Below are 12,458 nucleotides of genomic sequence, written 5' to 3'. Positions count from 1 at the left end.
CTGTTTATATCCACATCTTAAATCCTCTGATTTCTTCCTACCTCCCAAAAACATGATTTGCTGGATACAGTAAATTATCTAGGTATATTTAATTCATCCTGCCCTTGTGTCCCAAGCCATAACTTAAAAGGATCCATGGAACAGTCCTCTTATCCAGTTTATAAATGCTAAATACATGCATACATACACATGTAGATACAACATATCAGTAAGACCAAAAGCTGGATGTTGGTAGGCCATCATCCATAGCCAATTAATTTTTTTCTCCAAAATGCATCTATCCCCACCTGCTTGCTCCCTTGCTGGCCAGCAGATACATTCAATGCCTGTTGTGTCTGAGCTGCATGTCAGCCACTTGCACCTTTACTGACCACAGCACTATGTGCTACATAGGAGGCTGCTGCTCCTGGAAGCCTGTGCATGTTTGGACCATTTTCACTGGTCTTCACCCAGTATGTGCTTAAACAGCAGGCTCTTAAACAACCAAACCCTCAAGGTGGGTGAGACAGCACTTCATCCCTCATGCCCATCACCCCACCCTACCCCAGCTAACCTCTGTGCAACTACTCCAACTCCAGTCCCCAAGGATGCAGTCAAGCCTCCATTTCCCTGCACCACATATCCAACTTACTTGTTGCTATAACAACCATCAGTAAGCAAAAGGAACTAGTCTTTAAGGAATGTCAGTGCTGTATTTAAAATACAATGTGGTAGTTGTAGGGGAAAAGAAACTGGAGCAATATTGCAGAATTCATTTCTAAAGTAACTCTAGGAGTGAGAAAACAGTCATATTTTTAATTTTCCAATATTCTACCACAGACAATATAGCCAATATAAAGATGTTTTCTCTTTTTTTACCAGATTCCCCTTATTTATTTATGCCATACTTCTGTAATATTAAAGTAAAATGTAATGTACACATTAAAACGTAATGTTGTATACCTTTTCACATTTACTACATCTCTATCTCTTTTAGCATCATCTGACACTACTGAATCAGACTCAGTGACTGATACCAAGGAAAGGCAGCAAACCTCAGCTTACATGTTATTCACTTTTTGAAATTTAACATTCATGTCCTCATTTGTAAAAATAAACAAATAGAAGCAAACTATTTTAGAATTTGCTGCCACATGACACATTCAGACACATGAATGACATGACACAATTCATATGTGCTTGCAAAAATAATTAATTATTCTAGTCCAGGAAATAAGAAAACAGAAAATGTTTTGTAAAAACACTTATATTAAAATATCAGCTATCATTATTATAATAAATGCATTTTGTAATAGCAGTATAACCTTCTCATGTATTATTAATGTTTATACAATACTCTAACAACATTTAATCCTGTGAAGCTTTACCCTTGAGAGAAATGTTGCTGCTATGATTAAATAAAGAATAAAACTCATGCCATAAAGATATTCTGCTCATCTGTCTACATTGACCAGAAAGAACAATCTAAAGTTACTCCGTCTGCTCTGTCGTATACTTTAGAGTGATGTAAATTTCTTAATCGTACTTCAAGAAAGGAAGCAGAAGTGTGACATTAAGCTGCAATTTACATCAATATGGACCAGTCCTGTTTTCTCATCAGCAAGAGGATAAACAAAGGTACTAGGGGAACGTGATAAAATATATCTTCGCTGTAGAAACAGCAGAAGTTGGAAGTAAGAAATGACTTCATAAAAGATGTGAATTGAATAAATGCAGTAACAAACTTCAGGATGAGTGAGATGAACATAAAGGAGTCATGGTAGGTAGGAAAGCGGAATGCCATCAAAATCAGGCACTATCTTAGGCAGAACATTAAGAAGAATAAACGGGCAAAATGGTTAGAGCAAGCTAATACAAGTTTCAGAACTTAAACATACAAACATATCTCAAGAATGCATTTCAGGTCAAATGAAAACATGTCACTGTAATTTTAGTCAGCATACTGAAGACAAACCATACTATTCTGAGATGGTAGCTGAAATTACCATAGTACTATGATACTGAGTTATTTGGCACACAGTAGCTGTGTCATCACATCTAGTGCCAAAGTCAGTTTTCCAGTACTAATTTTTATTTTAAAATTGTAAAAGCTGTGATTTTAAACTTATAGTACTTTCCCACCCTCAAGTTAGCTTAAGGTTTAATGTCTTCTTAGTATAGTTAATGCAATAATGAAATTATTAACCTGATTTAAAAAAAATCACCAAACCCAAAAGTGAGACAGCTGGCTGCTTCTTAACTCATTCAAGGCTATATTACCTTTTTGTATACTTCCAGTTAATACCCATAGACCTTATGGTGTCCAGACCTTTTGTGGGGCTAACGTTTTAACTAAGTGGCTTACCAGCTTATAATAGGCAGATTCAGAAAGGGCAAGAACGTATTAATAAAATGACACTAAGATTGTTAGTCTAGGATATACCACAGTAAAAAAGCCTTGATTATATTATGCTTTTTAAGTTGATTTTTCAAAAATTGCTCTGGAATGCAAGGATGTACTGTAAGAGGTGCAACATTCCACACCGAGTAGGTATTAATGAGTTTGATTTATTCATTTTTCCTTCCCATATAGCAACACATTGAGGTTAGCCAGTCAACAGTCACATTATCAGTCTAAGTAGCTCAAAAGTTAACAGCCTTCCCTTTGGTATAGAAGGTTGTGGGTTCTATACTCCTAACACACCAGGTAGTTGGATTAATTTTGGGGGTTTGCATAATGGTTAAGGTGTTTACCTCACAGACACAAAGTTCAAGTTCTGATTTTCACCTTTGAAAGAGAAATTGGCATGGCTTAAAATGTCCCCCAAGGGCAGCTAGCTTAGTACATACCTATGAACGCATGATCTTTGTAATAAAGTGTTGTCATCAGTTACTTAAATGTAAATGATGTTTGCTCTTAATGAGAATCTTTCATCATTTGTTAAGTGGTTACCAACAGGGTCAGCAACTCCAAACCAGTAACACGATTTCTCTTTAAATGTTATATAAATACAGAAAACACAAAAATGATACCATATATTTATATCTTTGTCAGTTTTCAATGTTCAATGTTCATAAAATATAAATTCAAAGCCTAAGACTTTGAGTCTACCACCTTTAATTGTTCAGTCAAATAGTGTGTCACCAGATCAACCACCTATACATGCCTTAAATACAGTTATAGTATGCCATTCTAATTTTAAAAGATAGCTGATTCCACCATAATCCAGCTGTTTTATGAAAGCACCTAAAATGTTTAGTAAATACCCAAGTATTGATTTCAAGAAACAACTTATTATTTCTTGTCTCATATTTATGCTACAAAGTGTTAATCCCAACACAAACTCCATATAATTTATCACGCATACATTTATATATAATAACCAAATATACTCTCACAAGTCTATATGAAATGGATAGCAATGATAATCTCTCTAATCTGTTCTTATAGCTCTGTGCTTTAACTTCTTTCATTTGTTTAGTATAATTTTTTTGTATTGTCTCTAACAGCTTGCGAATAAGTAAAACAACATACTGAAGCTCTATATTCTATCAGTGGTCTCATAGCAACCTTGAACAAAGGGATACATACTCTGTGATCATTTCTAGATATTGTATGTAAATATTTTTAATTTCAACATAATATCTTCTACTAACATCCCTTAAATGTTGTTTAAAAGATAGCAGCCCATCAATCCTCACACCCAAATTCCTTATGTCTATTTTTTGTATGATTGAATCATCAATAGCATACAGATATTCTTAATTTTTGAAACCCAAATTAATAATTTTAGTTTTTTTAATATTAAATTTCATGCAACTTGATTGAGACCACATTACCATCCTATCAGAATATGACTGCAAAGTCATCTGATCGTCTATTGACTTTATAATAGCTCATCCTTTTGTATCGTCAGCACACTTACTCAACCATATCTACCAGGCTGAGGAAAACTTGACATAAAATAGAAAAAAAATGCATGGCCCAGGATTCATCCATGTGAAATCACAGTACTGATAATACTTGAATTAGAAAAATTATCTTCAGTGTTTATCCTGTATTATCTACCATAAAGCCAATTATCCACACACCTAGTCAAATAATCATTAATATGTTGATTTACCATTGATTTCAAAATATCCTTATGATGCACTGTAGCCATATCCAAATATCCATGGGTAATCCACCACCCACAGCCTTCTAATGCATTGTAGCCATATCCAAATATCCATGGGTAAGCCACCACCCACAGCCTTCCAATGCACTGTAGCCATATCCAAATATCCATGGGTAATCCACCATTCAGTCTTCCAATGCATTGTAGCCATATCCAAATATCCATGGGTAATCCACCACCTACAGCCTTCCAATGCATTGTAGCCATATCCAAATAGCCATGGGTAATCCATCATCCACAGTCTTCCAATGCATTGTAACCATATCCAAATAGCCATGGGCAATCCACCACCCACAGCCTTCCAATGCATTGTAGCCATATCCAAACAGCCATGAGTAATCCACCACCCACAGCCTTCCAATGCATTGCAGCCATATCCAAATAGCCATGGGTAATCCACCACCCACAGCCTTCCAATGCATTGCAGCCATATCCAATAGCCATGGGTAATCCACCACCCACAGCCTTCCAATGCATTGTAGCCATATCCAAATAGCCATGGCTAATCCACCACCCACAGACTTTCAATGCATTGCAGCCATATCCAAATATCCATGGGTAATCCACCACCCACAGCCTTCCAATGCACTGTAGCCATATCCAATAGCCATGGGTAATCCACCACCCACAGCCTTCCAATGCATTGTAGCCATATCCAATAGCCATTGGTAGTCCACCACCCACAGCCTTCCAATGCATTGTAGCCATATCCAAATAGCCATGGGTAATCCACCACCCACAGCCTTCCAATGCATTGCAGCCATATCCAAATAGCCATGGGTAATCCACCACCCACAACCTTCCTATGCATTATAGCCATATCCAAATATCCATAGGTACTCCACCACCCACAGCCTTCCAATGCATTGCAGCCATATCCAAATATCCATGGGTAATCCACCACCCACAGCCTTCCAATACATTGTAGCCATATCCAAATAGCCATGGGTAACCCACCACCCACAGCCTTCTAAAAAGAACAATAAAAATCAAAAGGGTTAACACATGATCTTCCTGATACAGAGCCATGTTGTGTTATATCCTGACTAGTATTCATTACATCTAACAACACGTTTAACACCACCTATTCAAAACATCTTCCCAGAATACTGGTTAAACAAATAGGTGTATAATTTGCTGCTTTTGATAAATTCCCACCTTTGAACAGTGGAAACATAAATTCTACTTTCCTAATACTTGGAACATAACAATGGTATAAAGTTTTCTGAAAATGTTTAAGTAAACATGGGGTATTACTTAAAATAATATTTGTCAGAAAAAAAATCTATTCATACTATCTGGACCTGCAGTAGTAAGCAATTTAATATTTTTTTAAAGCTTTGTCAAGCATTTCCCTAGTGATCACAATGCAATTAACATTATCATTCAATGAAAATTCCACATCCTCACTATTTCCACTATTTAGATATTGATTAAATTCCTCCAAGAACACCTAAATCTGTTTTTTAGGATCTATAATGGGACAATTGTCCACTATTAAATGAAAGCTAACATGAGATTCTTTCTGACATTGCCTTAAAATCTTAAAAAAAATTATTTTGTTATCCATAGTACATATAAGAATCTTGTAAATAAGATATATCTTCCCGCTTTCCCATTATTTGTCCTTTTATACCTTTTACAATAATAATTCTTTCTTTTTCTTCCCTTTTCTAATTATGTATTCCATCATGATAAGTAGTTATTATACTTTATTCTGAATCAAAGGCACATACTTACCTATCAGTCCATTTATATAATCATAAAAAAGTTTAATTTTTCCACAATGCATTTTCCAAGCATTACGTCTTCCAACATCCAGACCCCAATATCTTCTCTTAATCTGTCACAATCAGGACTACAAAATGCCCTCTTATAACTCTTTCCAAATAATTAATCACATTATCCCCATAACAATTTTGTGAAACATTCTCATGGTCAGATACATATAATTCTGTTTCAATTGAGATTTCCTTTACTGTTGCATCATCTTTAACCCAAATCACATCCACAATATTATTTCTTCTGGTTGTTTCATTAACCACTTGAGTATAACCTTGCTCTATCGCAAAACAATCCAATTTATTTAACTCAGTGTTACTTGTTGAGAAATCTTCCAACTTTAACTTCGGTACATTAAGATCACCAGCAATTATATCAAAATCTGATAAAGTATGAATTAAGACATTCCTTAAACACACTTAATTCATCCTTATCCTGATCCAGTGGCCTAGAAAATAAACAGACTACCCACATCAATGAGCAATCCTCTGTAGTCAGCAACTTAAGTAAGCTGCATAAACATTGATTACTAAGTGCTCCTCCAATACAAGTAGGAGGCAAAATGGTTAAATTTGTGGGCAGTGTTAGCAGCAGGCACCCACAGTAGTAGTCAGTCCTGTTGCAATAGTGAAAAAAGAGGATCTCAGTAGCAAGTGTAGGTAGCTACATGACTTGTAGTATGCAAATGAGACAAAAGTCTCATGTCTTGCAATAACCATTTATTAACACAAACTGCTTGATAACTGAGTTAGCTAGAAGATATTTGAGGCCAGGCACTAACACATCAGTGGACTTGTTTTATTGGTGAAGCAGAATATTTGTTTTGTCTGTATGTGACAAACGCTTCATAATGGGTCTATATTACATTATTGAAAAACGTATTCATCGAACACGTATTCGTCGACCAATAAACAGTGAAAACGCTAATCACCGAATGGCCACTTAAGCAAATTATTTACCCAGGGGAAAAATTGCTTGGCCAAGCACAACCAAAAACTTTCAAACCCTACATAGTGGGGGGCTTTGCCCCCACACACCCCCCTACCTAAATATACTAACTCTGAGATCACACCACAGTGGGAAAAAGGGCAAATCCCAGATGAAGGCCAAGCGTTTTTCCCCTGGAAAAAAAAAATTGCTGAAGTCCCCTTTCAGAGATTAGTGTTTGCACTGTTTATTGGTCAACGAATACGTGTTCACGTTTTTCGATAACGTAAAATAAAACCTTCATAATTATGCAGTAACAACCACACTATAATGGGAACTCTAAACAGAAAAAAGAAATCAACAGTTACTGCTGAATGCCTGCACATCACTGGGGCAAATTGTAGTGCATCAAAAATTGCTGTTTCCCATTTGAGAAATATATACAATTATGTATTTGTTAACAAAGTCAGCCTATTGGCATAAAAATTCCACACAGTCAGAAAGTACAGTTGTGCAAGTTGTACTTACCCATAACAGTAGATGCTCAAACTCCTCACTACTGCAGCAGACTTTAAGCTATATGGGTTGTGTCCTACACAGAACACAACAACCAGACAGCTTACAAAAGCTCTGGCTCCCTCCCACACATTCACGTTGACTGCTGATTGGCTAGCTCCCTGGGGAAAAACAGCAATCAGAGTGAAGATTTATTCAGAACTTTCTTTCCCAAAATTAAAGAAGGAACATACTCGTCCTCAACGTTATATGGATTGATTACCAAAGCCTATCCAACCTGGAAGATTATAGGTTCATAGGTTCATAGGTAGATACTAGGCTATCTGCCCTAGGGCATTTATAAGCCTAGCCAGAGTGTATTTGGCTTCTGCCTCCCTATTAGATTAGCCTACTGTGCATCTGTAAAGTAGGTCACAGAAGGTACCCTTTTAAGATTAGTTTACTGTGCCTCTGTCTAGCAGGGACACAGAAGAGATCCCAGGGGTGAATTTGCGATTTCCCATCCATGTGTCCAGATTTCGCTTGAAGAGGGTCAGCGAGGGGCTATGTCTAACATGAATTGGGATTCTATTCCAGAGTGAGGGGAGCCTCTGGGAAATTAATCTGTCCCTCCAGCATGTCCTATTTATTTTTGTGCTGAGGTTTAGGTCCCTGGAGCATGTAGCTCTAAGGGACTTGGATTTTTTGAGGTGGAGCATGTCCATTAATTCTGGGTTTGACATGGCTTTGTACGTCAGGCATAGATCGCCTCTGAGTAGGCGGTAAGCAACTGAGTAGAGCTGGAGTTTCTTTAGTCGAGCTGCATAGGACATCTGTTTTGTAGCCCATGATCCTCTTGGTGAGGTACTTTTGGGGTCTCTCCAGTTGCTGCAGGTGTCGAGTAAGGTACATCCCAAAAGGGGCATTGTATTCAATTATGGGCCTGATGAGTGACGAGTAGAGGGGCACAATGACCTCACTTGATCTAGATGCGAACCCTTTCGTGATAAGGTGGGCTATATAGAAGGTCTTTCTAACCACTTTGGCAACGTGATTATCAAAGGAGAGATTACTATCTACGTTAGTCCCCAAATCTCTAATTACTTCTTCCGTACTTAATGGATTACCACCTATATGGTAATGTGTGGGCACCTTGTTTTTCCCAAAGGGGATGACTATGCACTTTTTAGCATTTAGCTTGAGGCCGTGGCTCTGGCACCAAGCATCAGTCTCTGTGAGACCCTTTTGGAGGATGCTTGTGTCAGCTGGAGATTTGATTATGGCCCCCAGTTTGCAGTCATCTGCGAACTTTGTCAGCCATAATCCCCTCGTGTTAGCCTGAACCTCAGAGAAGTATATACCGAACAAGAGAGGTCCCAGAACTGAGCCCTGTGGGAAGCCACTTGTAACTGGTTTGGATTCAGACATGGCACCTGCAATTCTGACCATGTGGGTTCTATCTCTGAGCCAGTTTGCAACCCATCTTGTGATATAGGGGTTGATATTTAAGCTGGTACGCTTATTTATGATGCCTGAGTGGGGTATTGTGTCGAAGGCTTTTGCAAGGTCCAGGTAGGCTGTGTGGACTACCTTGCCCTCATCTATGGCTTTGGTAACTGTTTCAAAGAAATCAACTAGGTTTAAGAGGCAAGATCTGCCCTTAACAAAGCCAAATTGGCTAGGGTCCAGTGTCTGGAGGCTCCCAATGTCTTTGTTTATGAGTTCCATGATAATACACTCCATAGCTTTACAGACCAGACTAGTCAGGCTTATGGGGTGATAGTTTCTGGGGTCTGTTGTGGCACCACCTTTGTGGAGTGGGACCACTGTAGCTGTACGCCATTCTTTGGGTACATATCCTGTAGTAAGGCTAAGTTTGAACAGTGACTTAATGTGAGGGTTCAGTTCTTCTTGGAACTCATGTAAGACACAGCCTGGGACACCGTCTGGTCCCATAGATGCTGTGTTTTTTGCTTTGGAGAGGGCAGCTTTCACCTGTGCATCTGTGATGTCAGGGAGGTTACATTCAGTTGGGATAGGCATTTGCTCCTTTGGGGGGGAAGGGGGGGGAGTTTGCACTGAATCTGTCTGCCAGGATGTTGGCTATGTCTGTAGGTTCGGTCTATTTTGTACCGTTATGCAACAATTCAGAGCATATCTGGGAGTTTCCACCCATGTTTCTGACATAACTAAAGAAGGCCTTGTGATTATCCTTAGTGTCTAGGGCAATTTTTCTTTTGAAACTGGCCTTTGATGATTTTATGTGGGATCGAAGTTTCTTGCTAATACTGATCAGAGATGCCTTCCCTTTTTGGGATTTTGCTCTGTCATGTAGTAGCTTCCTCCTTCTGTTGTATAGCTTATTTATGGCTGGGGTCCACCAGACCAGTCTCCTGTTTTTGGAGGAGTGAGTCTTGGTTTTATTTGGGATAGCATGATCCATGCATTCTTGCAGGTGCTCATAGAATGCATTTGTAAAGGATTCTGTGGATTGGGCTGCATTATCCTCTGGCCCAGGGGCTTTGAAGGATTCCACCTCAGTCTTGAGAAGTGCAAAGTTGGCTTTTGAGAAATTCTTTACAGTGATTTCCTTGCCTGGGGGTGGGGATGGGATATGGATGTCCAGGGAAATGTGTTTATGGTCTGATCTTACCAATGAGGGGTTTACCTCTGGTGTGGAACATAGAGTCCCCATGTTGGTGATGACCAGGTCCAATATGTTGTTCCCTCTTGTGGGAGTGGTGACCAGTTGTTCCATTGAGTTAGAGTTTATAAATTCAAGGAACCGTTGGGCGAGGGTGTTTGGGCTTGAGTAGTTTTCCCAGTCAATGTTTGGGTAGTTGAAGTCACCCAATAACATAGTGTTTGGAGAGAACTTTATATTCTCCAGTGTTCTCAGGAATGCCAAGTGGGGTTCCTGTAATAGGGAGGGTGTTCTGTAGCAGGCTACAAACTGAAAGGCAGTTTTGCCCGCTGTTAGTTGCACATGGATGGTTTCCGATGCTTGCAGTGCCACTAACCTGGAGGTGTAGGTATCTTTGATGAATATAGATACTCCCCCTCCTTTTGTGCTTCGGTCCGAGTTTTGGGGCCAAAACGCATGGTATGAGGTATAACCTGGTAGTGCTGGGGTGCTCTCAGGAGCCTTGAACCAGGTTTCTGTTACTGCACAGACATCGATTTTCTCCATACTGAGGAGAGCCTCGAGTGCATGCATCTTGAGGTTTAGACTTCTGGCATTGAGTAGCATTACCTTTAGTTTTTTTTATCCTTGGGTTGTCTATGGAGGTGGGTTTGTCCTTTGAGCCTTGCCTAAAAAGGCACTATGGGGGTGGCAAGAGCATTGGCCAGTATAGGTCACCTAAGGGTGACAGGTGCAAGCCGTCCCTAGCGAAGCAACTGGATCCCCTTTGAATGACACCAATACTTTAGCCAATTGTTGAAACTGATCATTTTGTCTTTATACTGTGGCATCATTCTTGGTAAGGGCAAGATGCTACTCAAGGTCAGGGTCATACCAGCCTGGGCTACATGGTCAGAGAGCTCCTCTATGTCTCTTTTCATGTAGTCCAGGGAGGTACGTCTCAGGTCATTCACACCAGCATGGCCAATGACGGAGTCATACTTGTACTTGCTTTGGAGTGACCTGAGTGCTTGCGTTATGTGGTGGATCCTGGCACCTGACAGGCAGCTTACAGTGACCTTCCCCTTGTTCAGTCTGCTGAGCGGGACGTCAGTGTGCCAGACAATAGAGTCCCCTATAACAAGTGTATTTGGTGTGTTGTTTGGCCTTAAGGGCTGTGACTGTGAGGCACACTGATTTTGTGAGATATGTGATTCATGGGTATTGTTGAGGGGTGGCTGTTGCTTGGATATCTGCTTAGGAGGTCTTTGCTGTTTAAGCAGATTTTTATTTAGAGCCTCCGAGTATGTTTTTGTGTGTTTATGTGTTGGGTATGCAGATGCAATAGGTCTGTGTGAGACTGGATTTGTGGTGTGGGTGGTTACCTTTTCCTCCTGACTGACTGTGCCAGTCTTGGGTTGAGAGTGCTCTGCCTCCAGTTTGGCTGTGTAACTGCATCTCTCACATGTATTAGAGTTTGTTGGAAGGAGGAGAGGGTTGTATGTGTACATAAGGCAATTGTAACATTGCCTCAAAATTCCCAGATTCACCAGCTGAACTGGAGAGTAACCTTGAAACTGACCCTTGGACATACCAGATTAGTATAGGGAACTGTTTTTTTACTGATCAGATTAGGGAAGGGAAATTATTTTTCACTTGATCAGGAAGGATCAATCGGGAGCCTAATACTTATGAGAAGTCAAGAAGGGTGTAGTGCTTTAGTTAGTTAGTGTTTCCTTATAAGACCTGAGCAAGTGCAGGGCTTTAGAAAGAGAATAGAGTGATTACTTTGAGAGTTTGAACAGTTCTAAGGGAAAAAGTGAAGAGCAGACTTTGTGGAGCCTGGAATAGTTTAAACCTGTTTAGGCGGCGCTGCCCGACACTGCTCAGTGCGCAAAACCGCACAAAAAGAGAGTTGTAGGGTTTTAAGAGAGAGAGATCAAGGAGTTTAGAATTGACCCAAAATGGCCAATAAAACTACAGCTTCTAGGTAGTAACCACTCCTCCAGGGACAGGCAGGCTGTTCAGTGTTAACCACTCTCACTGGTGAACACAGAGACTTCCCTTTAGCCCAAGCAAGCACTGGCCTTCTAGAAACTTCCAAACAGTTCAGAACAGAAAATCTGTAACTGAATTTTCCTAACTTTCAGAAAGTGGGAAAAAAGCAAGTTTTTTTTGTTTTTTTTTTCTTTTTGCTGTAGTTTAAAGGTAGCAGAGATACACAAGCAGCAAAATAATCACAACAGTGCAATAAATGACCCCACACTTGAGTGCTAGGCCAAAATCAGGTAAAATGCAGTTTTTAGAGAAAAAAATGATTTTAAATTAAGTGCAACACAGGAAATGCAGTAAACAGGCTCTAGATGTGTTCCAAGTACTGTTACTGGTACAGATATAAACTTTAGCAAGTCGGAAAATGCCAAAACGTAGGCGGCAAAGCAGTAAAACTTAACAAAAAATCAGAAGAAAATACT

The sequence above is a fragment of the Protopterus annectens genome, chromosome 1.part0 (genome assembly GCF_019279795.1).
Source record: "Protopterus annectens isolate FY-2018-M chromosome 1.part0, PAN1.0, whole genome shotgun sequence".
NCBI classification, from domain to species: Eukaryota; Metazoa; Chordata; order Ceratodontiformes; family Protopteridae; genus Protopterus; species Protopterus annectens.
Note: the sequence above shows the minus strand (reverse complement) of the source record.